Genomic DNA, 27,251 nt, shown 5'->3' with positions numbered 1-27,251 from the left:
TCCTCTCCATGAGTTTTACTAAAGAAGTGATCAAAAAAGCCAAGAAGGAAGATACTCGGAAAAAAATTACTTTCTCCATCAATCCAATTGTAAACATTGTATGTAAAGCCTGCAGACTTGCTTTAGATTAAATACTCAGTAGGGAACTAGTGAAACAAACAGGTGGGGGCACCATCATTTATTTGCCAACTGTGAATGCAAGATGGTTTCTGATAACTGGCTGAATTTGGAGAAAATGCAAAGATAGGTCATGAATCCTTGTGGAGTATATGTTGTTTCACAGTACTAGGATATATCCACAGAAATGCTGAAACTTTTCACCAAAGCAAGCAGTGCTTCTGAGTATCAGTCCTAGATTGTAGAACCCATGTGTACAGCTACTTTCAATAGCAAAATCTGCTTCTTCAATCTTACATTTGCTAATAAAATTCTAAGGTACAGCAAATGAAAACAAAACAAGTCAATCAAAGTGACACTGCATCTCCACACTGCAATTCACATGCAATTGCTCTGTCATGCATTCTAAGGATTTGTCATAATATGTTGATATTGTATCACGCCTTGATACTAACTCCCAATAAAAGGGAATGCTGCTTTTATATATCACCATGCCATTTAAGGTAAAATAAAGCCTGTTCATCTGTTTGCTTTCTTGAATTAGCAATGAAACTAATGTGAGTAGTAAATAACTTGCAGTGAAATTTAAGGCACATTCGTTTTTAATGATTTTCTCGCAGTTCATTTTAATTTGGTTGTAAGCATCATTTGGCTTCTTAATTTTTCTGTTTAGTGAATTTATAACCAAACAAATCTATAAGGCTTCTTTTATAAGGGAAGATACCGAGTTAGTCCTTTCTTGCACGGAAATCATGGATCATTTATTTACAAGTGAAAAAGTATGTAGTGGAAGAATATTAGCCCGGAATGCACCCTGTTATATGTTAATACATGATTACTTCTGCCTTCTACAACCTCTCTTCTTGTTGAAGGTAATTACTTTTGGGTCTATCATATTAACTGTAATTAACAACTAATGCATGAGAACATGCATTTGTTTGTAATTAAGTTATATTTACCATGTCAAAACTATTAAGTAGTTGGTATTTAAAAGAAAAGTTCTATTAAATCTGTGATTTTAAGTTTTCAGTATGAATCTACTATTAATACTGATTAATATTAATATAATATACAAATTAATATAATCTGGTTTTTCAAATTGTTTCTGTTTACAAATTTCTGCTACAGTAGGCAGGTGTATAGTGGCAGAGTAAAAGGTTTTGAGGAAAAAAAACCCTCCTACTATAAAAAATTTCTTAAATGTCCTTTTTTTTTCCAATCTAGTGCAAAATAAATAAGAAGATATGAAGAACATTTATCTAGTTGTACAAGCATGACTTACAAGAAGACTTCATTCCATTTGAGCCTATTCTTACAAAATTGCATCTGGCACTCAGCTGCAAGAACTTCAATTTTGACATCTTGAAAGTACATAATATCACATTGTTCTCAGTGTGAAAAAGCGTTTTCTAATCAGCAAATTTCACTGTTACGCATTCCTGCCTGCACTTGTCAGCTCTTTCCAATCATTATAGCCCTTTTACTCTTAGCTGTAGAGTTGTCTTAAACGCATAGAGGGAATCAAATCTAGAGGTCTCCAAGAGCCAGTAATGTTAGTTCAGCTGAACACTAGATAATATCTGAACGATTCCTTTAGTGATTTTTCGTCAATATTATTTTTATTAAAAAGTTACAACCCCCAAATGAAACCTCAGATCCTTCACTGTTATCTTTTCTGTTCCGCTTCATAAACTACAAAGTGTTACAGATCATGAAAACAGAAAGATCATTTAAAACAACATCCACTGAACTCTTTGAGAGTCTTTTGTCAGCCTGATCTCCCCGTATTCATGAGTTTCTGTGAAATAATTTCCGAAAGTGTGGTCTTGATAAAATGAGCAACGTACTATGAGCCTCCTCTTTCAGTTTTTGTTATTCAAGCTCTCATGATTTCTTCCTTAATCTACAGCCATTACGCATTACACAGGAAAAGGCTTTCTGCACTTTCTGCTGCAGGAGAGTACAGTATCAGACATCTCGGCCATTACCTCTGCTTTGAATCAACTTCCAGGCTTTATGCTTCATCTTCAAAGATCCTTCTGTTCCTGGTTCAGGACATTTGAAGAGCTACTTAAAGCTCAAGATTACAGTTCAAGTTGCCATACTATTCTCCTGTGGTGAAAGGAACTCCCTCAAATGGTAAAACTGTGTGATAGTTTCTTCCAATTGAATTTGAGACTAACATAATTTTGTCTTGGACTGAAGAGCTTCCTTATTTTGCACTCCCAAATCAGGATTCTTTTCCCTCACCCTGCTTTCTAAATATTTTGAAATGAAATAAAGAAAAATAGAGCTTTTCCTAAAAACATCAAATATCTGTTCCTCTGTTCTACATCTTAAGAGAACAGGGAAAGAACACAAATCCACCACGGATATTACACAGGCTCTACTGAACAGTAATAAAATGCAATGCTGAACAACAGTGATGACTGTTTATGACCTGGTATACGAGAGATTTTACCCACTATCAAAACTGGAATTAAATATGCTTGATGTATTTCTAGTAAACCACATCCATAGGTAGGTATCCGCTCTTCCCTCCCTGATACTTTACCAAACTTGGCTCTAACTGTAATAGAACTGAAAAATTACAAAGATATTTGGGAAGTTTACAAAGAGAAAGCCTGTGGAACAGAGAACAGTGAAAATGTGACACATCTAAGAGCTAAGAATAAAACAAAATTTTGTGTCTAATAGGAATACATGCAGCGAATACTAAAATGTTTGTATTTTATTACAGATTCAGTAGAATTTCAAAATGAAATTCTGAACAGGCAATTACTTTATAGTTATTTTTAGGCTGCTATGGTGAGACAAGAGCAGTTTCTATACTTGTTGGTATTTTTTCCTAAAGGGAGAACATTTGTTAAAGCTGACCTTTTCTTGAGAAAGGTTTCAATCTTGACGAAGTAGGGTTTTTTTTCAACAAAGTATCTTATAAAGAAAGGTCTGAACCAGCTCAATATACAAGCTATCACAGCCAGCATCTCTACTGAAGGAGTGTAGCTCTGTAACACACACAGAATGGTAGGACATATTCCTCCAAGCAGGCCACAGTCACTAAGCATCTGCCCCCATCAAACTCTGTTATCACTGGGTAAGAGCCGCGTGGAGGTTCAGCTCCACTGAACGCTTTGGGATTATTTCTAACCTGCAGATTGATTTGTCATGTTCTGCAGCGGCACCTTTGAGCTCTGAAGTCTGAAAGGAAGGATAAAATGTAATCTCATAAATCTTGAAGGTTACTCCTTTCTTCCAATTCTTCCACCGTGTACTCAAAATTCTCTGCATCAAAATACTGAGGAACACAGCGCTGAACTTTACTGATGCAATCTGCTCTGCATGGACAGTCACGCAACCTTCATTAATGCGAATTCTCTAACATTTTCTTCAAGCATGAAATTTGCAGCTTGGCTGTACACCAAAGAAGCCAGCTAAGCTTGACTTTCTGACATTTCTCTAAATCCAAACTCTAGAAACCTTTAAGGATTCCTTATAACCACTGATTTAAACCCTAAAACATCCAGCCTAACTTATTTTCAAAACTGGCTTGCTGTACAAGTTACCAGAGCCATTGTCAAAGCAATGCCAGCTGGCAGTATTTCTAAACCAGATTTTTAAGCCAACATACATACTTAACTCCAGGACCACCAAATGACATAATAAAGACCAAAATATTATGCCCCTTGAAAAAAAGATAGACGATATACCACCAAATGTTTTTTCAAGTCATACTAAGTACTATACACTTCAGAATGAAGTATAACGGCATACATTAAAATGCAGAAATTTCAGAAAGGTCAGCAAATGATTGATGATTTGAGTGGGTTTGTACATATACTAATACATTACCCACACAGCTGCATATGCATGTACATATGCAGAAACATACAAAAGCATTTATGAGCAGGTGTGCATGTGTCACTGTCCTGCAGTCCTCCTCCCACTTCCTCCATTTCCACCTCCTTATCCTCCAAGCAACATCTATTATTACTACATCACACTGCCTAGTGATTTTGAAAAGAAAAGTATTCCCAGACAAAGGGAATTTCTGTTCTATTGGTTTTGTCTGCTCCAAAACTGTGTAGGCTTCATGATATAAATGGAGAGCATAGGTAAAATGCATTATTTCCAGAGCCATTGTGTTCACAGCAGAAGGTGCTCTTCCTTAGAGTGCTTTGGTTACTAATGTCTGAAAACAAGGTGTGTACAGGCAAACGTTTTTTGTGTCACACATTTAAAACCTAAATTCATAGTGAATCATATACTGAAAGACAGAACGATTTGTAAATGGCTACAAAGTAGCTACTACAATGTCTTCCATCATTGAGTCCCTTATTAATCTCTCAACAGTACAGCACAAAATGAGTCACTGAGCTATTAAAGAAAAAATTCCCAACATAGTTCTACCATAAACTCATGGAGTAGTTAAGCAGCTTGGTAATGTAATGGTGTAGGATGTCAAGGCAGCATGCTGAAAGTTACCAAGATGCATCCGAAAGGAGCAGAATTATAAGCCCGAAACAACCTAACAATCTAACATACCTTAGGGGATGTCTACAATGGATGCTGTCCTGCAGACACTTATGATTTTGCTTACTGATCTCTATACTGCTACTGGACTCGAAGATCTGAAGAAGAGGGAGGCATCTACTTTTACATCATCCAGCTTTCCAGGACATGCTAGTATGCAAGATGCAATTAAGCACCCTCATGAATTTTACTTCAGCTTGGATGCTTAAATTTGGCTCTACTTCTATACAAGTGACCTAATTTTTAAATATGCTGAGTGCCTGCAATTCCCAACAATATATGCAATCAATCATCATTAAATTGTATGAAAATACTGATGAAGCCGAAGTTGCCTGAGGGCATTTATCTCTCCTCCTTGTTATTATTAAGGCAATAGCATTTGCTCTCAGAAACACTCCTGTAAAACTAAGGAACAAACATACACTTTTAAAATGTTGAGAAGTTGCTTAGCTGCTGGCTGGAGTTAAACCACAACACATACACGTGTAAACGGAAAATTGAAACTGGGTTTTTCCAGGTCCCTAGGAAAGCAGTTCATGCTGCAAATACATGTGATGCATGCAGTTTTAATAGAAAGACTATATGCATCCTCACTTTGTATAGACCTGATAAGAACCTATTTCCTTGGTGATGTGAGAGGCTGACATCTCTGAGACAGCCTGAGTAGTTAACTGAACTAAGGGGGTTAATGAGTGGTTTGAATGCTCTCCATTCAGGTGTCTGAATACCAGCACATCTTGGTCCTTGTGGATATACTCTGAATACAAGAACAAAGTTAATGACATTTATTTACACCTATGCTGACATTTTTGTGTATGCAGAGGAAAATCATCAACATATTTCTTAAAGGTCAAATGCCTTTGCATAATACATTTCACTGCATGGAATGGATGCCTTCTGATGTAATTCAATTACTATGTTTACCACGTGTTACCCCTAAAAGAAGTCCTTACCCTTTTTAATATACTGGTGTATATTCTTTATTTCCCATTTTTGAAGATAACAGAAGAATTGCATCCTTTATTACCTCCAGCATGTAGCATATGTTTGCGTTCAGTCGGAGTTGACTAATTTTCATGGCTCCCTTATCCAGCTTCTCCAACGTAATTTATTCTACTCTGATGAGTAGTACAAGTAATGGATATTTGTTCCCTGTATGCCTTCAAAGACAGCAGTATTCTTCACGCTTCTCCCTGCAAATTTCCTTCCACTTTCATATTCTAAAGTATCCAAGCTACCACCATTTTTCCCCTTCATCTGGATGGAAGTGGCACTAAGCATTTTTTAATTCACACAGCATTTTTCTGTAGGAATCTCACTGCTGTGCCTTTGTTTCTGAAAAAGCAGGCTGCAATGAAATGTTCTGTAGTAAGCAGAATATGGGGAGAAAAGACTTGACTGGGATATGAGTACAAGGATGGCACGAGGTATTTCTATTTTAATCAGTTATATTGTGCAGGATGGTATCTCCAAATCTGCTGTGCTATCTGCTGTTCAATTGCAAAGTCTGTCATAATCAACTGTTGCATATAAAACAACAGAGACAACCTTATTCCGGATGGCTCAGCGACAGAATTTAGCTGAGATGAGAATTTAACAGAGAGGAAAATAAAAAAATGTAGTAGAAATTGCTCCACATACAATACCTGTCACCCTCATCAATTTTAATTTCAATACAGGGGATTAGTTTACAACAGCTTTAAACACCATGTTTATTCTTCTGTATTATCAGCCTCTGTCCTTTGCCTGGTTTGTTTTTGTTATATTTCATTTAACATTTGTTATTTTAGGGTTCTTTAAACATTTCTGTTAGATCTATAAGGTGGTGTTACACCAAAAGGAGTACACATATAATAAAGCTCTTCAAGGCCCTTTTCCCAAAGCGCACTGAGAACCTAGTGACATATACAGTCCTCCTCTTAAAACCCAAGTACAATCACGCTACATTTGTGCATTTCCATGAAAATAAAGCAATGGAGAGTTCATTCTGCCCAAGCCATATTTCTGGAGAGACCATACTGTTAGGGAAACACTGAACACAGTAATTAACTAGTGACTGAAGATCTTATTTAGGCATAGAAACTAGGTACAGCTCTCAGGCTAGGCTGGTCCTCCACGAGTGCTCAGAATATCTGCACCTAGCTTCTCCCTTTGACAGTCTCCAGGCTTTTGCTGCACAGATAATTTGTGTGATTATTTTCAGTGACAAAGGCACCTGACTTCAAAGCTTGCTCTTTTCAATAATTCTTCCCTTCTGCAGCATATGTATGGCAGTTACTATGGTGATTGCTTTGGTATTTAGTAACAGTGGAAGCACATGCATCAAACTGATGCTATATTTAAGTGGCTAAGTTACCTGGGCCCTGACTGTGGTTAAACAAGTGGTTACATTGGGACAATATTTATGAATTCTTGAATGAAGGAATGTACTTAGTATATTAAGCGATTTCTCATCTTACTTCTCATCTAAAGGTGTTTCTTGATAAGGAGCCACATAAGAATCAACCCTTTGCCAGAGGGGGAAGAGAAAAGATTTAAGAGTGCAATAAAACAAGTTTTGGTCTGGCATGGAACTTAGAAACATTATGCAAACACTATGTAATCTCCACCAAGCCTGAATAAGCAGAGAAAGAACTAAGCATTTGACTTCCTACATGCCAGGAAAGAACTAATCCAACAGAGTAGCAGAGGTAATTTCTTCAGAGGACATGCATCTTCCCACTCACAGACACTAGTAGCACCAAGCACGCTTCTAGAACTGGGAAGATAATGAGTTAGGGTTAACAGAAGATACATGAAAGAAGTAACATAGCTTTTTCTAAGTAGAAACTAAAGGGCATCTAGGCTTGAACCATCCTTCAGGTTTCTGAACAGTGGTTTGGGTCAGTAGAGATGTTTATATAGAAAAAAGGATCACAGACAGGTGTTACACTCAAAATTGTGTGAGCTAAAAAAAATACTTTATATATAAGGCCATGAATTTACTATTATGCCAGAAATGTTACTAGTTTAATCAATGAATTATTAGCAATTCATGTCTAATTATTACTGAAATAGAAAAGGAGAGAATACAGAATAAAGTCTTAATCATTAGTTAAAATTGTTACACACACACGCCTAATATGAATGCTTTTCTATCTGGTGCGCTTCTTTGCCCCTCTGGTTATGAAAATTAATCAGTTTGATGCGTGGAGTGGGAAGTGTTCAGTGACTCCAGAGCATCCCAATTCTCCTTCTCTGGGAGGAGGATGATGCTGATGATTTGTTTCTCTTCACTCAAGGGATGTGCTTGGGGTAATTTCGGGGTATTTGCTAACACATTTTTACACCTTGATCTTTCTTCGCTGGTATGCAAAGTGACATTACATCCAAATGCACTATATAAGGCATACTCTACGTATGCTTGATGGTGGTATTTGTTTGTTCTGTTGCCCTAAACCTGACTGAACTCAGTTCCATATCTGTTTTATTTCTTCAACTGACCATTGCTAACTACAGTGCCAGCCTGCCCCCATTTTTCTACCATCCCATGTCTGTACTCCTCTACACTTCATCCTACGCCCCCACTTGAATGGAGCTGGCTATACTCGGGACTGTATTCCTCCACACCACATCATGATATGACCAGAAATATTTCAGTCTACACAAAATAACTACTTATTGCTAATATCTATGTAAAAATCATGGCTGTACCAAGATATGCAAAGTCCTGCACCTCAAGAGGAAAATTCCCAGGCACTGGTACAGCCTGTGGGCTGACCAGCTGGAAAGCAGCCCTGCAGAGAAGGACCTGGAAGTCCTGGTGCACACCAAGCTGACCATGAGCCAGCAATGCACCCTTGCAGCAAAGAAAGCCAACAGCCCCCTGGGTTGCTCTAGAAAGAGCACTGCATCAGATTGAGGGAGGTGAACCTTCAACTCTGCTCAGCACTGGTGAGCTCTCAGCTCCCCAGTTCAAGAGAGATAAAGAAATACTGGAGAGAAGATGTGTATGGATGAATGGAAATGCAGAAGAGAAGACTCAGAAGGGGATCTTACCAAAGTACATAGGAGAAGCAAAGAGTCAGAGGCAGAGCTAACCAGTGAACAGGCAATGGGAACAAACTGAAATTTTGAAAATCCCAATGAAATTAAATGAAATTCCACTTAAATGTAAGACTAAACTTTTTACTGTAAGGATGGTGAAACATTTGAGCAGGTTGGCCATAGATGCTGTGGAGTTTCCATCCTTAAGAGATACTCAAAACCTGACACTGTGCTAAGCAAACTGCTCCAGCTGACCCTGCTTGATCAGGGGACTTGACTAAATGACCTCCAGAGACTACTTCCAACCCCTGAATCTGTGATTCTGTGAACAGTAAACCAAATTAGGCCCAGCCTCTTGTCTGTGAGGAAAATTGCTGTGACACCTAAAAAAGCCACAACAGAACCGCACGCAGTGCAAGACAAGTTCAGACAAAACAGGCTTGACACACTCCAGTTCGGAGGGTCTGTGACTTTGCTACAAAGCCTGTGGTCTCTTCCTAGCACAGGCAATGCCACATTGGCTGAGCTACTGAGATGTTTGTTTGCTTTCATAAATAAAACAAAAACTGCAGGTGTAGACAAATAACAGATGAAACTCATCTAACAAATTTAATCTCCTGTATATTTATCTTCATTGTACCTGTAGGATGCTACACAAAATGACCTTTGCATCTTTTTAATTAATTTTGTTTAGTGCCACAGGTTTATCCTGTAACATAGCCACTGATCAGGAATTACCTGTTTGCATTGAATAAACTGTCCTTGGAACAGCAAGAGAAGTATAAAAGATTTAGATATTAACATATTAGGGTTTTTTTTTATTTATAGCTATTATTTAGCATTCAGGCATTGCCCTCTTCTAGGGCTTTTTACCCAGCTATTCCAAATCAAACAAAACCAGACTTCTGAGTAAAGAAGAACCGATGAGCTGACCATCCTGCTGTGCTTTAGGGGAGTGTCTCTGTAGCTGTTTAACAAAAGGGAAATAACACTGAGATATGCTAAAGGTAGAAAGAGCACTTCTACTAAAGCTGAACTGAAGCAGAATTTTGACCACAAGCACAAAACCACCCTGTTTTCTCCTTACTTACCCTTTGTGTAACTTGTACATTACTACCAGAACACTGAGAGGCTAATTTGTTGTGTCAGGTAGGTATAGGGCCGGTTATTTGCTTATGACCAGAGTCATGATCTTCAAATGACCTTAACAGGCTTTGTCCAGCTGTGTGGGGCCTCTGGCATTGCTTTAAGTAACCTTTTTCCTTGCACTGAAGAAAACAAGATCATTTATTGTAGGCTAGACAAGGGATAGGTAACTACAAAAACAGTGCAATGACAAGTGAGCATCTCACCACACCATTAGAAAGCTCTCACGTGTGCACATCCTAATCCTCTGAGCATTAATTCTGATAATGGAATGCCTCCTGCAAGGTTAGTGTTTTCATGCTGTTTTGCAATAGAAAATAAAAATTACCCGTCTTAAAATATTTTAAAGCTAGTAAAATACTGACTCCCATAGTGCTGAGTTTCACAGTCCTCAAGACTTACACCATGGTTTGCACTTCATTTAATTCCAGAAAGTTAGCATTTCTTCAAGTGAACTTAAACTCTGTTATATGTAAAAGCTTAATCCTACAATGCATTTTAAATGTCTACCTTCTACATAGGAAATGGTCTAATTAATTCTTTACTCCCAAGTAGCCACATTCAATAGCTTTTTGAAATCTTCACGTATCCCTAAGCAACTTTAAGTAAATAATTCTGAGATGCATGTAGCAAGTTAACTACAAATTCTCTCTGTGGTTAGAGGCAAAACAATGAAAAGATGTAATGATATTCACCATTTTCTCCTCATGAGATCAAGCTAAGGTGCAGATAATGAAAACACCCCCTTCAATTTGTCATCATTAGCAGAAACCACATTCTATACACACATTACTAAAATTTGTTATTCCTGCACCAACCTTAATTTCCCTTCTTTTCATTTTTTTTCAGCTTAACCTGCACACCCCCATTAGCTGATGCACACACTGCCCACCTAAAATGTGCTTTTGTCTCTTTTTCTTCTCCAGCATTTAATTTACATATGTGATAAAAAAATGCATCAGTTGATAGACATGCACCTACCAAATCCATCTGTAAAAAATACGCTGACAGCTCTCTCATGACAATGATAATATAAAATTTGTGTTTGCTTGTTGGTTCGGTTTTGGTTTTTAATGAGTACTGTATGCACCTGATAAGCAGTGTATAATAGAAGCTCACGCCTTTTACCAAAACAGGATGACACTGGGAGCATAGCACACTTCATGAAGTCTGTATTTCTGACTTAAGTATAGCTGTTGCTAGAGGTCACTGAGTATTTTTAAATGCAGACTTGTACCTTCTACAAGAGAATGCAGCATATCTAATATGTACCCCATCTAAATATTCACAGTCACTTCCTAATTATTTTCAGGATCTTTTCTGGCATGACAGATCATGCTAACAGCTTCATTACCCCTGCTGTGCAGTGCCACTGTATGGATAGTATGCACAGCCTAATCTATTCAAGAAAAACTATGCAACTTCCTAACAACAGGGTAACTATTATTCTTTTTCAGTATGTTCATGAGATTGGAAAACTGTTTCACGTGAAGCCATCAGAACACTAATACAAACTGTACTGGATCTCTCTATGGTTCTTTTTTTAGGGGTTTTGTTTGTGCACAGTAGTGCTGCTTAATTAAAGAAGACATAATTATGCCCTTGATACGGTTCTTTCATTTACAGGTAACACAATAATGGAGCTTGGTGATCTCTGTGGTAGCCATGAAAAAAAAAAAAAAAATCATTCAGCTCATGTTAGCTGTGAAATATCTGATTCTGAAGTAAAATTTTACCTAACCATTCACTGAAAGAAGTAATAGATGGCATAGAGGTAGCATATTATTTTCTTCCAAGAACCTCTGAAATTTCTATCAAGCTCATTCACACCTTTTCAAAGCTGAACTTCTGTGGCTATGGATTATCACACCAGTAATAGTGGTTGGAAGGAGGCACAGTTATTCTTAAAATCTCAAAAAGCCTTATAAAGTATGGCTGAAAGTAATGGAAGATGCCCTGTGATGAAGAACAATGGATGCTGGACCACAGCCAAAACAAGGGGTGGGAAAACACCCCTTGTGTTTTGCGGCCTGGCAACCGCAAATCGAGCAACAATCTTCAACTCCAAATGCTCCCTACTCCTTTCAAGTCACAGGGGAGTCTCAATTTCCTCCAGACTGCCAAAGAAATTTGCCCTGCAAATAAATGCTAAGGATCGTCACTAAAATCTTCAAAATGCATTTCCATTCCCTCAGTACATTAAAAAAATACCCAAATTATACTTAAGAAAAAAGGGGAAAAGCTCAAATCCTGAGAAAACCAAAGAGATGAGGACTCTCTGAGGGCACGCAAGTGTCATTTGTTGACATTCCACAGCCACATGAGATAAGGCTTGGGACAACGTGTTTACTACTACACAAGGTCAGATCTTTCACTCAGTCTTCCTGAATCATTACCCCTGCTAGTGATTTTGTACTAGAGTCAAGATAAATGTGTATTTCAGAGCTACTTTTATTTTTATTCATGTTTGAGTATGTGAAAAAAGCCACCATAGAAGATTGCACTCAACATCCCTTAAACCAGTTTAGCAACCAAACACTGTCCAACTAGCTCCATTAAAAAGCCTGCAACAATTTCTTGTGTAAAATAAAATGCATAATTCTGCCCTATTTTTAAGTGCTAAACACAGAAATTGTGCTTTTTATATTAATAACCAAAATTCCCCCCACAAAAGCACTCCTGAACTGTTAATGTATCTTTCTTCTCCCTATCCAAGATGGATTTAGGACTGTGATTCCAAGTTTGATGAATTTCCTTCTTTCCTATTTTCAGAGATACTTGTATCTTCGAGTGTCTCAGCTGTGTGTGCAGATGTTCCCTTAGGGAACGGAGTGGGCAAGTTCAGCATATGTCAATCCCCTCAGGAGTACTTTTATGTTGGGAAGTGGAAGGAGAAGGAGATCTGCATTCAGCAAGCAACAGGAATGCCATAAAAGCTGAACTATAGAACTGAGAGCTTTTGTTGAGGAGGAGAAATTTAACAGTCATTGACACAGAACATCAGTGATCATCACCATAAGCTTATATAAACAAACTCCTCAGCTATGCCAGCTTATTATGATAAACTAAGTGTTTCACCTTCTAGGTGTCAATCCATCTAGGAGTCAATCCTGTATGGGACATTGCTCTTCCATTTAGACTGGCCAGAAGTCTAACACATGCCCACCATTTACAGCTGCAAAATGCAGGGCATAGAGGAGAGCTGGTCAAACATTCGAAACACCTTTTGCAAGAATAAGTTTACAAAATGTTATTCTTTCTGAAAACACCAGTGCCAGCCAACTTGGCTTGTACAACAGATTGTCTGACCTTCCCTTGCCGCCACTTTGCCTAAATTAGTTTGCCTGGAATTATTTTATCTGTAAAATGGCAAGAAATGGTGCCCCATCAGCAATCTATGCTCCATGCTTTAATATCATCAGTGGGTGCCCATCTATATTAAAGTGTTTTAATCCAAGCGATAAGCTGTTAAATGTCCAATAAAATTGGCAATTTAAACAAGGTTTAAAAAACCACCTCAAACCACCCATTAGACTTTTGCCTTGGCAAACTACTTAAAATCCACAACGCTGTGGAAAAAGCAACACAAGACAAAGATACCCTTTCCTTGAAAAAAAATACACCACCGATCTAAAGTATTTACTGTGCTCAGCTTATATTCACACACCTTTTAAAAGTAAAGTTGCTATCTGAACTGATGTCTTCTCCATGGCAGTTGCTTTTGCCAGCTGCTGGCAAAGTGCTATGTCCAACTTAATTATCCAGTAAAGTTTACAAATCTTGGCTTGACTCAGTTCATTTTGTGTGCGATCTATTCACTGATGCATAACATAATCAAACTGGGACATCTCTGGCAATGTCAAAGGGGAATAACCTTCCGGCCAAGCCTGGAAGAACTCTGTCCACTTGTCTCTGTCTGAAGCCACAGAGCCAAATTCAGCTCTGCCAGAATGGGCACAGCTTCACTAAATCAATACAATAATCAAAGCTTTATAATTAGATCAATGCAAAGAACAGCTGCAATGGACCTAGGTCCAGATATATCCAGGGCTAAGCTTGTCCTATGAATTTTTCATACCTCTGAACAGTGGTAGAGAAGCAGAAATTAAGATCCTGCTGTTCTCAGCCAAAGAATATAAAGAGAGGTGGGCATATATAAATAGGAACATATTTCATCATTGCCTGACACGTCAGCCTTCTATGTCTAATGAGGAGAAGCACAGCAACTACGCAACACATTTCAAGCCTAAGGAACTCACTGGGTTTTGGATGTAGCTTTAAGCATGATGTAAGAAGTACTCCAAATTCAGTCTGGCAGGACTGAATTTTGTCAGACAATCCTCAGTGTCTGCAGGCTGCACACCCTTTTAAGAACTGCTATATAGCTCAGCCACAGCTTCTGAACTGTAAGGTTTTGTGAGGGAATTCTGAAACCTTGTAAGAAGACTGAAAGTTATTCGGGTTTGTTATTTATTTGTCTGTTTATTTGTTATTTATTATTATTTTCTCTGGGAGATCAGAGGAGAAGAAAAATACGGTTTAATTCCCTGGGGAAAAAACAACAAAACAACAATAAACAATAAACCCCAAACTACAACAAACTAACAAACAAAGTCACACAAAAAACGGAAAAGTAGGAAATTATACACAAAACTGTAAATGCTGCACAGTATATATGCTCATGCTCTCCTTCCCTATACGGAACTACAATTTGAATCTCAAAGGCATCTTACCAGAATCAGAGTCCCATCATGCTGGGATCTGTGCATGGATGGGAAATTGCACTTTTCTTGACATGCAGAATTACGCATGAGAAGACTAACTCCCAGAGTTATGAAACGACTCAGGGGCCTGTGAATAGATCCGTGATGCTTTTACCTGCTACAACCAAATACAAGTTCCATATGGCAAATCTCACCTGTGCCACGACAAAACAAGTGCCTCGGGAGCCCTGTGGAAGGGTCTGTATTTGAGGAGTCAGTGACCTCCAACAGAATACGTCTGCACATATGGTATTAATATAAACTGCAACTTACAGTAACTTTGGGAAAGGTAAACTTCATGTGACTCAAGGGATTGAATGTGTTGATCCTAACTGGAGAGTGTTGCACACTGAGGACTCAGGGCTCCAGAACAGTTTTAACCTGAGCACGCCCAGGCCTGGGCTGTGCTGCACAAATCTCTCAGCCACAGGACAACCCCAGCCAGCTCACTGTAACAGTGGGGCTGCAGGCAGTTCCCCCTCTGTACTGCTGGTTATGCTACCTGAGCGGCCTTGCTTTTGTCTAGAAGTGCAGCAAGAAGTTCTCAGGCCAATATCCTTCACAAATGGAGTTGCTTCCTTGTAAGAGAATTAAACTTAATAGCTTGAATGACTAAAAAGGAGGAGCTTCTGCCACAGACAGTATGCCATGGGAAGAGATCCAGCCAGGGTCCATCCAATGCTGTGTGAATGTGGGGTGCTCCAAAGTCTGAAAGGATGCAAGATTTACCTGTTCTTTTTATTTCTTATTCTTATTAAAACAGCTGTTTTAATAAGGTGGTTTTTGTCAGGCCTTTCTTACTGAGATCCAGAAAAAAACACTGAACCACCTCCCTCCCTCTCTCTCTCTCATGTTCCTGACACTTCCTGTGCAGAACACCAAGTCCTCTGGCAATTTGCCTACACTGCTTAGTTCTCTGGACGCACATGTACATATTTAAGTTCCGGAAATGACTATATGAAATAGGAAGAACAAATGCTTCATTAATATTTCTAGTATTTGCTTGAATTAATTTTCTTGAGGGATGAATGAGAACATCTCCTGACGTCTACGTTGGCAGCAAAATGCCAAAAGGGAAACCTTTATCAGCAAAGCTTCTGCAGGCTCCAAACAAAGCACCATAATGGAGGTAACAGAAAATCTCATTGGAAGAAAAACATTTCACATTAGAATATTACTTATTTCTGCTATAAAAAGAATACTTATTGACAAGAAAACAAACAGCAGCAAGCTGTACCACGTCGATCATTTCAACTGAAAGTTGTCGTTAAGTATGTTGAGTATTCAGCTCAAATTTCCTCAGAATCAAAAAAGAGTGTTAGGGATTTCACTGTATTTTGTATTCCTAACCAGTGAAAAATGCTGTATTAATACAGTTAACAGTACTACATCTGTTTGGTCAGTTAGGGAATCACGTTGACAGCAAATGGTGACATTCAAAGTATTAACACCACAACAGGCTACTGTACTTGAAAGCGTATGCAACATCAGGAAGAGACAAGACAGAAAATTAGTCACTTTGTGTGGAAACCTGAAAAAGTCCAAGGTATATAATTTTGCTGAGGTACAGTAGAATTTGCAGTTTTCAAGGTTTGGCCTGAGAACTGTTGCTTAAAGGAAATTGAGACAAATGGGCTGCTCAGCCAATACCATTAAGATGAAAGGAGGCTTGTATTAAAGAAGAGGGTTCTACTTAAACCAGGCATCCAGTTAAAGCTGGTCATCTTAACCTCCCCATCTAGAGAAAGGCCACCCTGATCCTTTTCTCAGAAGCCTGGCCGATTTGGGCTGTAGTAATTTCTGTACTACAGATGTTCTGAGTTGATCTGGACCAGCTGCACTGTAATCGAGGCCAAGAAGCATTAACCACTTCACTACTGCTTCACTGACTTCTTACATTGTGCACAATTCATCTCAAGTGCACCACCTCTTGTGACAAGATACAGACCTGAAGTGCTAATGCTCCAGCGGAACACTGGCCTAATCAGCTGTTACACAGACACATCAGAAAAAGCCATCAAAAAATAAAAAGGCTAATATGCCAGAGGCAAAAAGCAACTGTATGCATTATCTCCCCCCTTTTAACAGAACAAAATGTTTACGGCTTTTTCAAAGTGCTAAGTTACATACTGAGATATATCAAGCTAAGCCTTTTATTAGGCATTTTAATTTAGGACACATAAGTGGACATACACAGAGTCACAGTGAGTGGCAGCAATTCAGTTCAGCGGGGCTTCTCATATGATTAAGAACTAATCAGTGGGCTCAGCTCTGATCCCTGTTTCATGCTCCAGCCAAAGGGATCAAGGGAGCAAGAGATCACTCTGGCACAACATATTTGTATATCTAGATACTGCTCAGAGAGCAGCACGACAGGTCACCCGCCGTGAGGATTATACTCCCCGCATACGAGTGGGCAATAGCAGTGAGGCAGGCATGGAGAAAAAGAGAAAGTGATGAAAGCTTCTCCAACAAACCAGGCAGCCTATGAAGGGCAGGATAAGAACAAAGCTGCTCATTTACTTGGAAAACTTGCAATTAAAGTGATACAAAGTAAGTTTTAAGATGGTCTGTATGTGCCCAATCAATATACATCTTAAACGCGCAGTGTCAGCTCATGTGCTCCCACAATCGCACCCTCACCAAGAGCTCTTTCTGCAGTAATCCCACAAAGAAAAAGCTCCCCAAGGGATCATAACAGCCCCAAAATATATCTAGAATATGAAGAAAGAGACTCAAATATACACACTTGGGACTATATGGAATTCCAAATAGCAATGCCTTTCGAAAAGATGAAAAGTCATTTTTTTTCTAAGTGTTAATCAGTGCAAAAGTCAATGGGCCCTACAAGGATTGCCTGAGGAATCCAAAGCTTTTAATAAGAAGACGGCAAAGGTGTCAACCAAGGGATTACAATGGATTAACTTCACAAGATTCCATTCTTCTCAGGTATGTGTGTGTTCCTATTCAGGTATCACAGATTGTCTATTAATAGATGTATAGTAAAGACAGAGTAGTAGATTTTCAAGATACGTGGTTATCCTTGGCCACCTACCTGAGAGGAGAGTCAATCCCCTTTTTATATTAACCTTCCCCTTTTCTAGGAAGATAAGCTTCCCTTTAGTTCGGCTCCCCACACTGTTAACAAACACAAAAGGAACACATACCAAGAACTCCTGTAGCATACCTATGTGCACACACAAAGGCACAGGCACACACACATACAAACCCCCTTCATACTGGATTTTAACAGCATACATTGAATTCTACTGTTATAACTAAGATGATACACTGCTACAGCAACCATTAACTATAACCTTCATGCACCTTTAATAATTATATTTCTAGAAGAGTGTCCAGTGGAGTACATCAGCAGAATAATGATTTATAGCAAGTAGGCCCAAGTCACCAAGATGTTATCAAATCTGAAACTTCATTCATTCCTCTCCGCGTGAACCAAAGCTTTTTAATTTCTACAAATGAACCTTTGTATACTTGCAGGTCATGTGTAATTACATTCTTTTACCCATTCAACACTCAAAATCAAACCCGTTTTCAAGACACATCATAGAGGCTCCTGGAGACCTGAAACCCTCCCAAGAACCTGCAGATCATCATCACAGAATCACAAAATGGACTGGGTTAGAAGGGCCCTTAAAGATCATCCCACGGGCAGGGACGGCTCACCCTAGACAATGTCACCCAAGCCTCTGTCCACCCTGGCCCTAAACACTGTCAGGGATGGGGCATTCACAACCACTCTGGGCAACCTGTGCCAGTGTCTCACCACCTTCACAGTGAAGAATTTCTCCCTAATATCTCATCTAAGTCTGCCCTCTTTCAGTTTAAAAACATTCCCCCTTGTCCTGTCACTACCTGCCCTTGTAAGAAGTCCTTCTCCCAGTTTCCTATAGGCCCGCCCCCTTTAGGTATTGGAAGACTGTTGTAATGGTGCCCCAGAGCCTTCTCTTCTCCAGGCCTAATAAGCCCCAACTCTCTCAACCTATTTCACTGGAGAGGTGCTCCAGCCCTCTCATCATCTTTGTGGCCTCCTCTGAACTCACTCAAGCAGGTCCACACCACACTTGTGTTGAGGACCCCAAAGCTGAAAGCGATACTCTAAACTGTTAGCATCTTCACTGAACATCGTGACCCTGACACATTTTAACTCATAACCTCAAGCGTTCAGATTCAGATATTTTGCTGAGCGCTGACAGAAAATGAATGCCTTTTTTCAAGAATGTGTTTCTGAAACATGTTAACAAAATTTACAAAACACTATTTGCATTATCCGATCTTATGAATGTTGTTGCCAGTAAGCTCATTTGGTAGACTACTCACTGATAAAAGCTGCACAAATACAAGAAAAGTAAATGTAATTAGAATTTGGAGCAACTGTTTATCATAGTGCCTTCAATCACTTTATAATACACATCCACCTCTTGCTAACAAGGCCGTGGGAAATACTCGTGGTGAACAGAAATGAAAAGGCCATTTGACAGCACTGCAGTTTTATCACTTAGAATTAAAACCAATGTGAAAATGAGCTCAGCAGTGACTACAGAATGAGAAACCTGCAAAAATGCTTCCAGGCCTATGTGAAAAATAATAGAGGTATATGCAGTGAGCCCTGTAACTGCAGAACGTTTGTTGCCATTTGTCTGTAGGGTTTGTTCTCATGATTTCACCTCCACATAAGGGCACCTCTTCTTTCAGTGCAAGTACCCTAAACTCATGTTGCAGCTAGTTCAGACTGCGGCTGCTGAAGTCAGGTTCCTGCGCTCTGAACAGACCTTGTCAGATGAAGCAATGCCCGCCTTCTCCTATACACGCTGCCATTTGTTATAGTGCATCCACAGAAATCTCTTCTATATTCTCAGCAGCAGGATTTAACTTGTTCAGTTTACTGATACCACTGTTAAGTTTTACTATCCAGCAGAGTCGAAACCTAAGCCTTTTCTAACAACTGGCACAACATATAGACACATTTCTTTCAAGACACACACTGCATGTATTTAAAAGAAAAGTGGAAAAACTTAAAAACATTTTGCCCCCCACCCCTACCCTGAGCAGACTGGTTGCTAAAAGAACTTAAAATCCTGTTAAGAGGAATTTCTGCATTCAATAAATACTCCTGTTATGTGCAGCTTAATTAATCACCTACACAAAGCTCAAGGCCATCTGCTCAACGTACAGGGAGGAAAAAAAATGAGATGAGACAGCAGAAGACAATTATTGTGATAGTTTTACAGTATACTTAGCGTGGCCACTGCAATGCAAAGATACTCAGTAAGTACTACTCTGCAGAATATTTAGGAGAACAGCCCTGTACCTAAAAGGAAGCCTCACAGAAAATATGAACATTCTGGGGACATCAAATTCATAAACTAGTAATAGGCTCTGTTGCAGCTGCAATAATATTCTATTTCTATATAAAATTCTATTTCTATATAAAATGTTGACAAATCTTTGAGTCCTAAATTTAGCTCTGACAGTGACTGCCTAACCACTAACCCTGTGCCTGCATTCCAGGACATGGGATGAAACCAGAAACTGTCTCTTGAAACCTGTATTTTCTTCCATTTTGACAAATTTTTTGCAGTTAAGTACAAAAGCACAAAAATTAGGTAAAGTACAAAATGTTGTCAGGCAAGAGCCCTCAATCTCACCTGAAGTAGTGTATTACATGCATTTCAGACAGAGATAACATCACGATTATACAGTTGCATCCATTTCTGAAGTCTACTAAAGCCAGCAGCAAGCACAGACATTTTATGTTAAGGATTTTCATTTGTTTGAAGAGTAGAGCTATGGAAAACAGAAGGAAACTGAGAATCCACTCCTACCTTACTTGCTTCCAAAACAGTTAGTTCATACCCAGAATACAATTGTCAGAGTAAATTAATTCATCCACCAAGATTATATTTAGAGACTTGTTACCTAATACACAGTTCCTCAAAAATAACAGTATGCAGCCCAATTGCTGTGCTGATTACATAATTTGCTACTGCAAACCACATATTATCCTTTTCTTCTTTAAATCTTCCAGAAAAAAAATAGAAGAGTGCTGGCAAAACCGTTATGTTAGTCAGTGTACATATTAGTATTGAATTGATGCTTGAAACAGCTCACAGCTGGCAGCTTTTCGAATGATTTTATTATTGTTCTTTTTTCATATCACACGATGCCCGCTCAGGAAAAACATTTTCTTTCCATGTGTGTTTTTGGTACTGGAAAACCAACAACAGGTAGGTTTTGAAAGTTTTCCACAATAATTAATATCCCTGATTTACATGTCTACAACAGTACATTACACAGACACATGGCAGGCTGTAATGCTGCCGAGTGTTTCAAAGCTGTGATTCCCCCATCATTAATACTGGATTTGCACATAACGGATACCAGCAGTAAAAATATTTACCCAACTTGATGGCAGGCAACGTGACAGGCTTTCTACCAAAATATCCTCTGCATATGAGATGGAATCGGCCAACTTTCTGCTCAGATATCACCTGATGCATTTTTAGAACAAAACTGAACTGACAAAGGATGCTTTACTGCAGATCAGTGCTTTTGCACTGTTTGGTTGCAGTACCTGTCACTTTGCACCAGGAACCCAAACTCCCTCTATTTTTGAGCCACAGCCTGACCTCAGCTGACAAAGCATTTCAACACTGAAAACCTCCCCCAGTTTCAGTTTTGATGTGATGCGTCAAATGTGTTTGCTTTCACCCTTTCCTATTTTACTGGGTTTTTTGTTTGTTTCAAGTCCTTCCTTACATTTTTGTCCTTAAGACAGTTCTTTCCCATTCTGCAGCAAATTCATCCCAGCTTGGATTAGTCCTAACTCTTTATACAGCTTCTATAAGATTTTAATACCTTTTACTTGAAAATAAAATAGGATGAAAATACAAAAATAGGGCGAAAATACAAAAATAGGGCAATTGTCTTCAAGCTTGTATTTTAGAAACAGCAATCAGAACTCATGAGAGTTTGGTGATCTCTCTCTTCTCAGAATTGTCAGATTTCTGGTTTTGCTTAAGCAGCAGCTTGGGAAGAACAAACCCTACAGGGGAACGCAATCCTGAAGTCTTGCAGTTCTTCCACACATCCATGCCTTTTATGAATGCATTTCCTCATCTGGACTATTAATAATATTTCATTTGGGTTGTGAATACTACTGTGAAATATTCACTTTTTAAAAAGAAAAATATTTTCCCAAGAAATTTGGGGAAAATCAAGTATTTTAAATATTGCATTTCAAGCAAGAATTTTTCCAAAAGGTATTTGCCAACTCACAAATAAAACAGTATCTCTAAAAGCATGTAAAATAAACCCGCTGGGTGAGTCACAAAAAGCGTGTTTTTACAGGTTTATAGTTGCGACCAAATTAAACTTGACAGTTTCCTTTAAATTATTAAGTGAGAGACCACAGTATAAATAAGGGTTGAAAAAACCAGCTTGCTTTTCACCTAGAAATATCTACAATTAGGGAAAAGAGATCTTAATCTGCAGCTGCATGGAACACATCGACATATTTTCCCTCTACTACTGCAATGTTATGCAGAGCAGAGCAGTTGACTGGGTTTCTGTATCCCAGGCATCCCATGCCAACTAACAATGTGTAGCTAACGATTGGCTTTATTATACTAAAACAGGTAAGAAAGTACATGTTGATACAATATGAAAACAGAGCTATGTATTCATTTATGTGCTGTTTTCCAGGGACATAAAGGACAGCAGCCACTATGAAGGTGTTTGTGAGTTACTTGGGCAAAGTAGCCCTCGAGACACTTGGGGTGGGTAGGAAGGGATCTGAAGGTAAAGTGGCAGGTACCCCAAGCCAGACAGACTATCTCTTACCCTGTGGTCAGACACCTCCATGGGCTAACAAAAGCCAGCCAAAGCCTTGTTTCTGATCTGCCAAGGTGACTCTTGGTGTGTGATAGTGCTGCCTCGGCGCTGAGCAGGTGGCAATGCAACAACCTACTGGGGCATTGCTTCACAGAGAGCCCTTCTGCCTGGATGGCTTTTCCTTGATATTCTCTCGTGCTATACAGGCCAGTGCTAAAGCTTTCTCCTGCTACCTGTGCTAATTCATTTTTTGTAATAACATACAAAGGAAAAAGACATACTGGGAAGAAAAGGGAAGGAAATAACCCCTACTAAATCAACACCAGTTTAGAACAAAGGACGAGAAACAAATTATTGACATGGAATCATAAAGCAGGATTTCTCACCATCTTCCCAAGTAAAAACCTGCACAAACTTCTTGCTTAGAGCAAAATCAAACGAATTGTGCTTATCTCTCAACATAATTATCAATTAATAAGTTCTATGTATTTCTAAGCTTCATTAGTAGTATGATATTCTTCACTGTATTAACTTCTTTCCTAATAATTAAATGTTTGTGTATGTCCCCAAGACTATTAAAAAGATATCCACAAAAGTAATTATGAGGACATTCAGAGTCTCTTCTACCTCAGAAGAGATAAGAGATTTTCATGAAAGTGCCTTTAAGTTCACCATTTCAGTGCTCACAGACTTTCAATTAAAAAATGAAAATAATTACAGCTAACTGGGGCATTCCAATTCTAGAAGACTTTAAAAAATGCAAAGCAGGAGAGAGCAAGGTTCCTACAATGAAGTGAAATACTGGGAGAGAAGAGCAGATAAATTTTTAAACCAGATGTCATGATGACAGGAAAGCTAAGATCAATGATCAAACACTGTAATGGGACAGAGAGGACTTCTTGACCTCAGTGCTGGGTTGTGAACAAGAAATGAGTCGCTCTCTGAGCAGGGTCTGTATCACTTCCTCATGAAGACAGATAACACTGATGATGTATCAGAAAGCCTGCCTATCAAAATTACAAAATGCCCAATTTCAGCTTTGTGATATCAAATGGGACTTTAATTCTTTTGGTTTTGGTGTAATATTATCTGACAGGCATAGCATTTGCTCATTGTTAGCCCCCGAGTAGCTGCTTTCAAAACACTACTGGAAGGGAGGATGCAGTAAGGGAGACTGCCCAGAAGTACTGCTGTGGTGGGGCTGGGGCTGTCATCTTCCCTTTGTGTGTGTTTAATATATTCCTGGCTCTTTGTTAGCTCCAGCAAAGAGAGAAGTTGCCATCACTTGCTATTAGTGGTTTCACCCTTGGTCTGACAGGCAGAGCTGCAGGGTGCAGCTTGCCTGTTCTTGCAAGAAGGCTGGGAGAGCTCACTTGCTTACTCCTCTCACTGATCAGACCTTTTGCTGTTTAGTTACAGCCAAGTCAGTGCAAATATTCTGTCAGTCCAGTAGCAATATAGTAGCTGAGAGGCTGCATATACCTTTTGGGAATGGGATTTGGTGTTGCTCCTCTGCAAAGACTGGTTAATACAGGAACTGAGGGAGGAAACAAATTCATTTTCAACAACTCTCCCAGTTCTAAATCACTTGTCTGAAAACTGGAAACTGTAACGTGTGATTCTGGCACGGGAAGACTCCATGAATTACAAATTGAGGGGAAGATGGACAGTTCTGGAAGTGTGATGACTTAACTACTCCCTGCAGGAGACCTATGATACTGAAAGTAGGTTCTACTGTATTCTTTTAGGACACAAATCCTTTTTTTCTTAGAAAATACCCATGCAGCGCATCAGCAAGGGGACTGTTCATAAGATGCAGTGATGAGTGAGTGGTTCCACATCCTTTCACGCTGGTCATTTGGGGGCATATTCTGTTCTCAGTCTTTTCAGTTAAACCACAGCCTATCTTAAAATTAGCACTGGAATGGACCCTCCAAAATATGCACAGATTTTTAAAATGTATCACTTTCTCTTTCATCCCCCGAATTAATTTAGTCAACATATGTTTTAAACGTTCTTATATTCTGGTATCTTTTCCTTAACAACTTGAGTTATTTAGGACTTGTGGTACAGTATATACTGTGTTCTATGAAACACAATTTCATATCGAAGTAAGGAAGTAGATACAAGTCCTTTATTAACAATCTGTCAGAATGTTCATCAAAATAAAAGTGACGGCATGAAAATTATATTTATATACAAACCTATATAAAAGAGCAGCAATCATGCATATTAGACAAGAAACTAACATACCATAGTAAAACAGAGGTAAAGGAAGATCTCAAATAGTAAAAGCTTTCCAACTTAAAGAGGATGTTGTTCTCACTGACTACTGACGTGGTGAGATGTCGTAAATTCAGAGGATCAAATGCTTTAAATAACCAGTCTTCTCTGCATTAACGGGTACTTAGAAAATAAAACTCAGGGTTTATATTCCAAAATATCTGTTTATGCAAGCATTACTAAATAAGAAGACAAGATGACACACAGCAGGATTAAAAAAAAAACCACCAGCCATTATCAGAACTAATTACATTTCTTACTGTAAATCAATTAGTGAACAAGTTGTCTAGAGAACAGATAAAGAATCAAGCTGAAATGCTTTGATTATAATCACATAACCTGACTAAAGCATGCAAGCATGGCAGCCATACACAACAGAGGTAGGGTCATTTTCCGTATCTGTATCCTCTATACCTGAAGGTCAAACTTATGACATGGAACAACCCTGTGGGTTGTCTTCTTCACCTTCTTCTTCCTACCAAATATCCTTACCAAAACACTCCTCTGAATGGCTATTCTGTGATCATTTCTGCTTTCATCCACTTAGAAAGAACCCTGTACATAACATTCAAAACTTCCTCCCCCCCCCCCCCCCCCCCAAAAAATTAGGAAACAACAAATGCATGTTTTTCCCAAGCAAAAGTATTCTCTGATTAAAAGCAGAGTAACTCCATCTGCTCCATCTATGCATAGTTAACAGCATTCAGATAGAAGATAAGTGAGAAACCTGTCAACACTCAGTAAGACTGGGAAGCATATGGTATCATCACACAATTTCACTAGATTTCATAACTAGGCATGCACAACTGAGTCCAATGCTGATAGTATAGACAACATTACACTTTAATTGGGCGGTCTTTTTCAGCACAGAAGCACCCACAACAGGAAGCACAGCTGAGCAACAGGAAATAAATCCGGATGAGTAAATTTTAAAGATGCCATCTCTCACCTGAAACATCTGATCCCTACAGAACCAGAATATCAGACTTGAGAATGCTATTCACACTTCTCAAGCTACTTCTGCAACCAGTGGTTTTGAACTATGTAGACCAGAGTCTGTTAGTCTGTTCCAGAAAATCTGTGTTAAATAATGTCTTTATAAATGCAGAAGGCAAAATGAACAGCCACTCAAGGTCAACCAATCCAGGAGGACAGCTATGCAAGGTCAGTGGAAGATAAACAGTCAAAGTAATATACACTGGAAATACGGTAACCAAACAAAAAGGTGAAGTAAAGCAGTAGAAATTCCCACATTGAGTTACCCTTTTTCTCTTAAGATTTAAAATGCCTTGTAAGTAAGCTTATCACAAGGTTAACACATTCTTCAGTGTCATTTCTTCTGAAGGAAAAGCCTGTGAAGGGTCAAATGGCTGTTTACTTGGCAATCCTTAAGCCAAGTGCTTTTTCACACTTAATGGTGTAGAAAAAATACCACTTGTTCCATGTACAAAACACCTTATCTGTTTGAATAGGAGCGGGAAGTAGGGCGAAGATATAGCTTCTCCTTCATCACCTTAGGAAGCATGAAAAAAACATGTAATCAATGAGACATTCACCCTGCTGTTGTCTCTTCTGCATTATACATACAAGATTTCTACTGAAAATATACAAGGGGAAAAAAAGAAGTTGGATGCAACAGAAACCACTGCTTGGGATATGACAACAGAAATGCCTAATTCTTGATTGCATAAGGTAGAATTCTCTGCTGGTTGAATGGTTCCAGGAACCCTGGTCTGCTCTGAGTTTTTCTTATGATCCTTTAGGATGATGAATATTTCAACTGATAGGACTTCTTCTTCTGAAATCTTCTTTATGAAAATCAGGCTTACAATATCAGGTACTCTGATTTTCATTAGTTCTCAGTACCTATAGCCCTCTCTTCATTCATTTATAGAAACAGTTACAGAGCACTCTACCAGTATTACCACAACATAGTTTAGTTATGAACATACTTCATTCGATAATTCTTTTGATCAGAGCTATCTTAAAATAGACTAACAGTCACATTAAACTACACTAACCTCCATTACAGCAAGAAAGAACCTGTGCTGTACATCACCAGCCTTCAAGGACAAATCTTCAAGGCTTCTATCTGTCCTGCTATGAGCCCTCAACTTATCATTCATAATGAATTTTTCTGCCAACAGGCACAACTGTCAACCAGTGATAAATCATTGTATCAAGTGGCAACTGTTCACTTTCGTTGCTCTACTTTCCTTTCTGGCATCCTTTTATACGATAGGTATTTCCTGCTGAAATGAACACATTACACATTACCAGCCTTTTGTTTCTCCAAATTCCCTCTCCAGATTACAATGTGAACTTTAGATTTTTCCTACTGGTTAACTGCATTTTAACCACAAACCCTGATAAGCAGTTAATTCCAAATCAGACAAATAGAGTGGGCGTATATTGTGCAGGCAGACAGTTAGCAAATTCAAGAACTAAAAAACCATCCATATCTTGAAAGGCAAGGGATTGTTTTCTTCTGGAGAAGGCTGTGAGCTGGGACAGCAGAAGGGCAACTTT

Source organism: Pezoporus flaviventris, unplaced genomic scaffold (assembly GCF_033815535.1).
Source record: "Pezoporus flaviventris isolate CSIRO_AGI_PZ_B2104156 unplaced genomic scaffold, CSIRO_AGI_Pfla_v1 ptg000015l, whole genome shotgun sequence".
Lineage (NCBI taxonomy): Eukaryota > Metazoa > Chordata > Aves > Psittaciformes > Psittacidae > Pezoporus > Pezoporus flaviventris.
The sequence above is the reverse complement of the archived record's forward strand: the minus strand, read 5'-3'. Positions refer to the sequence as shown.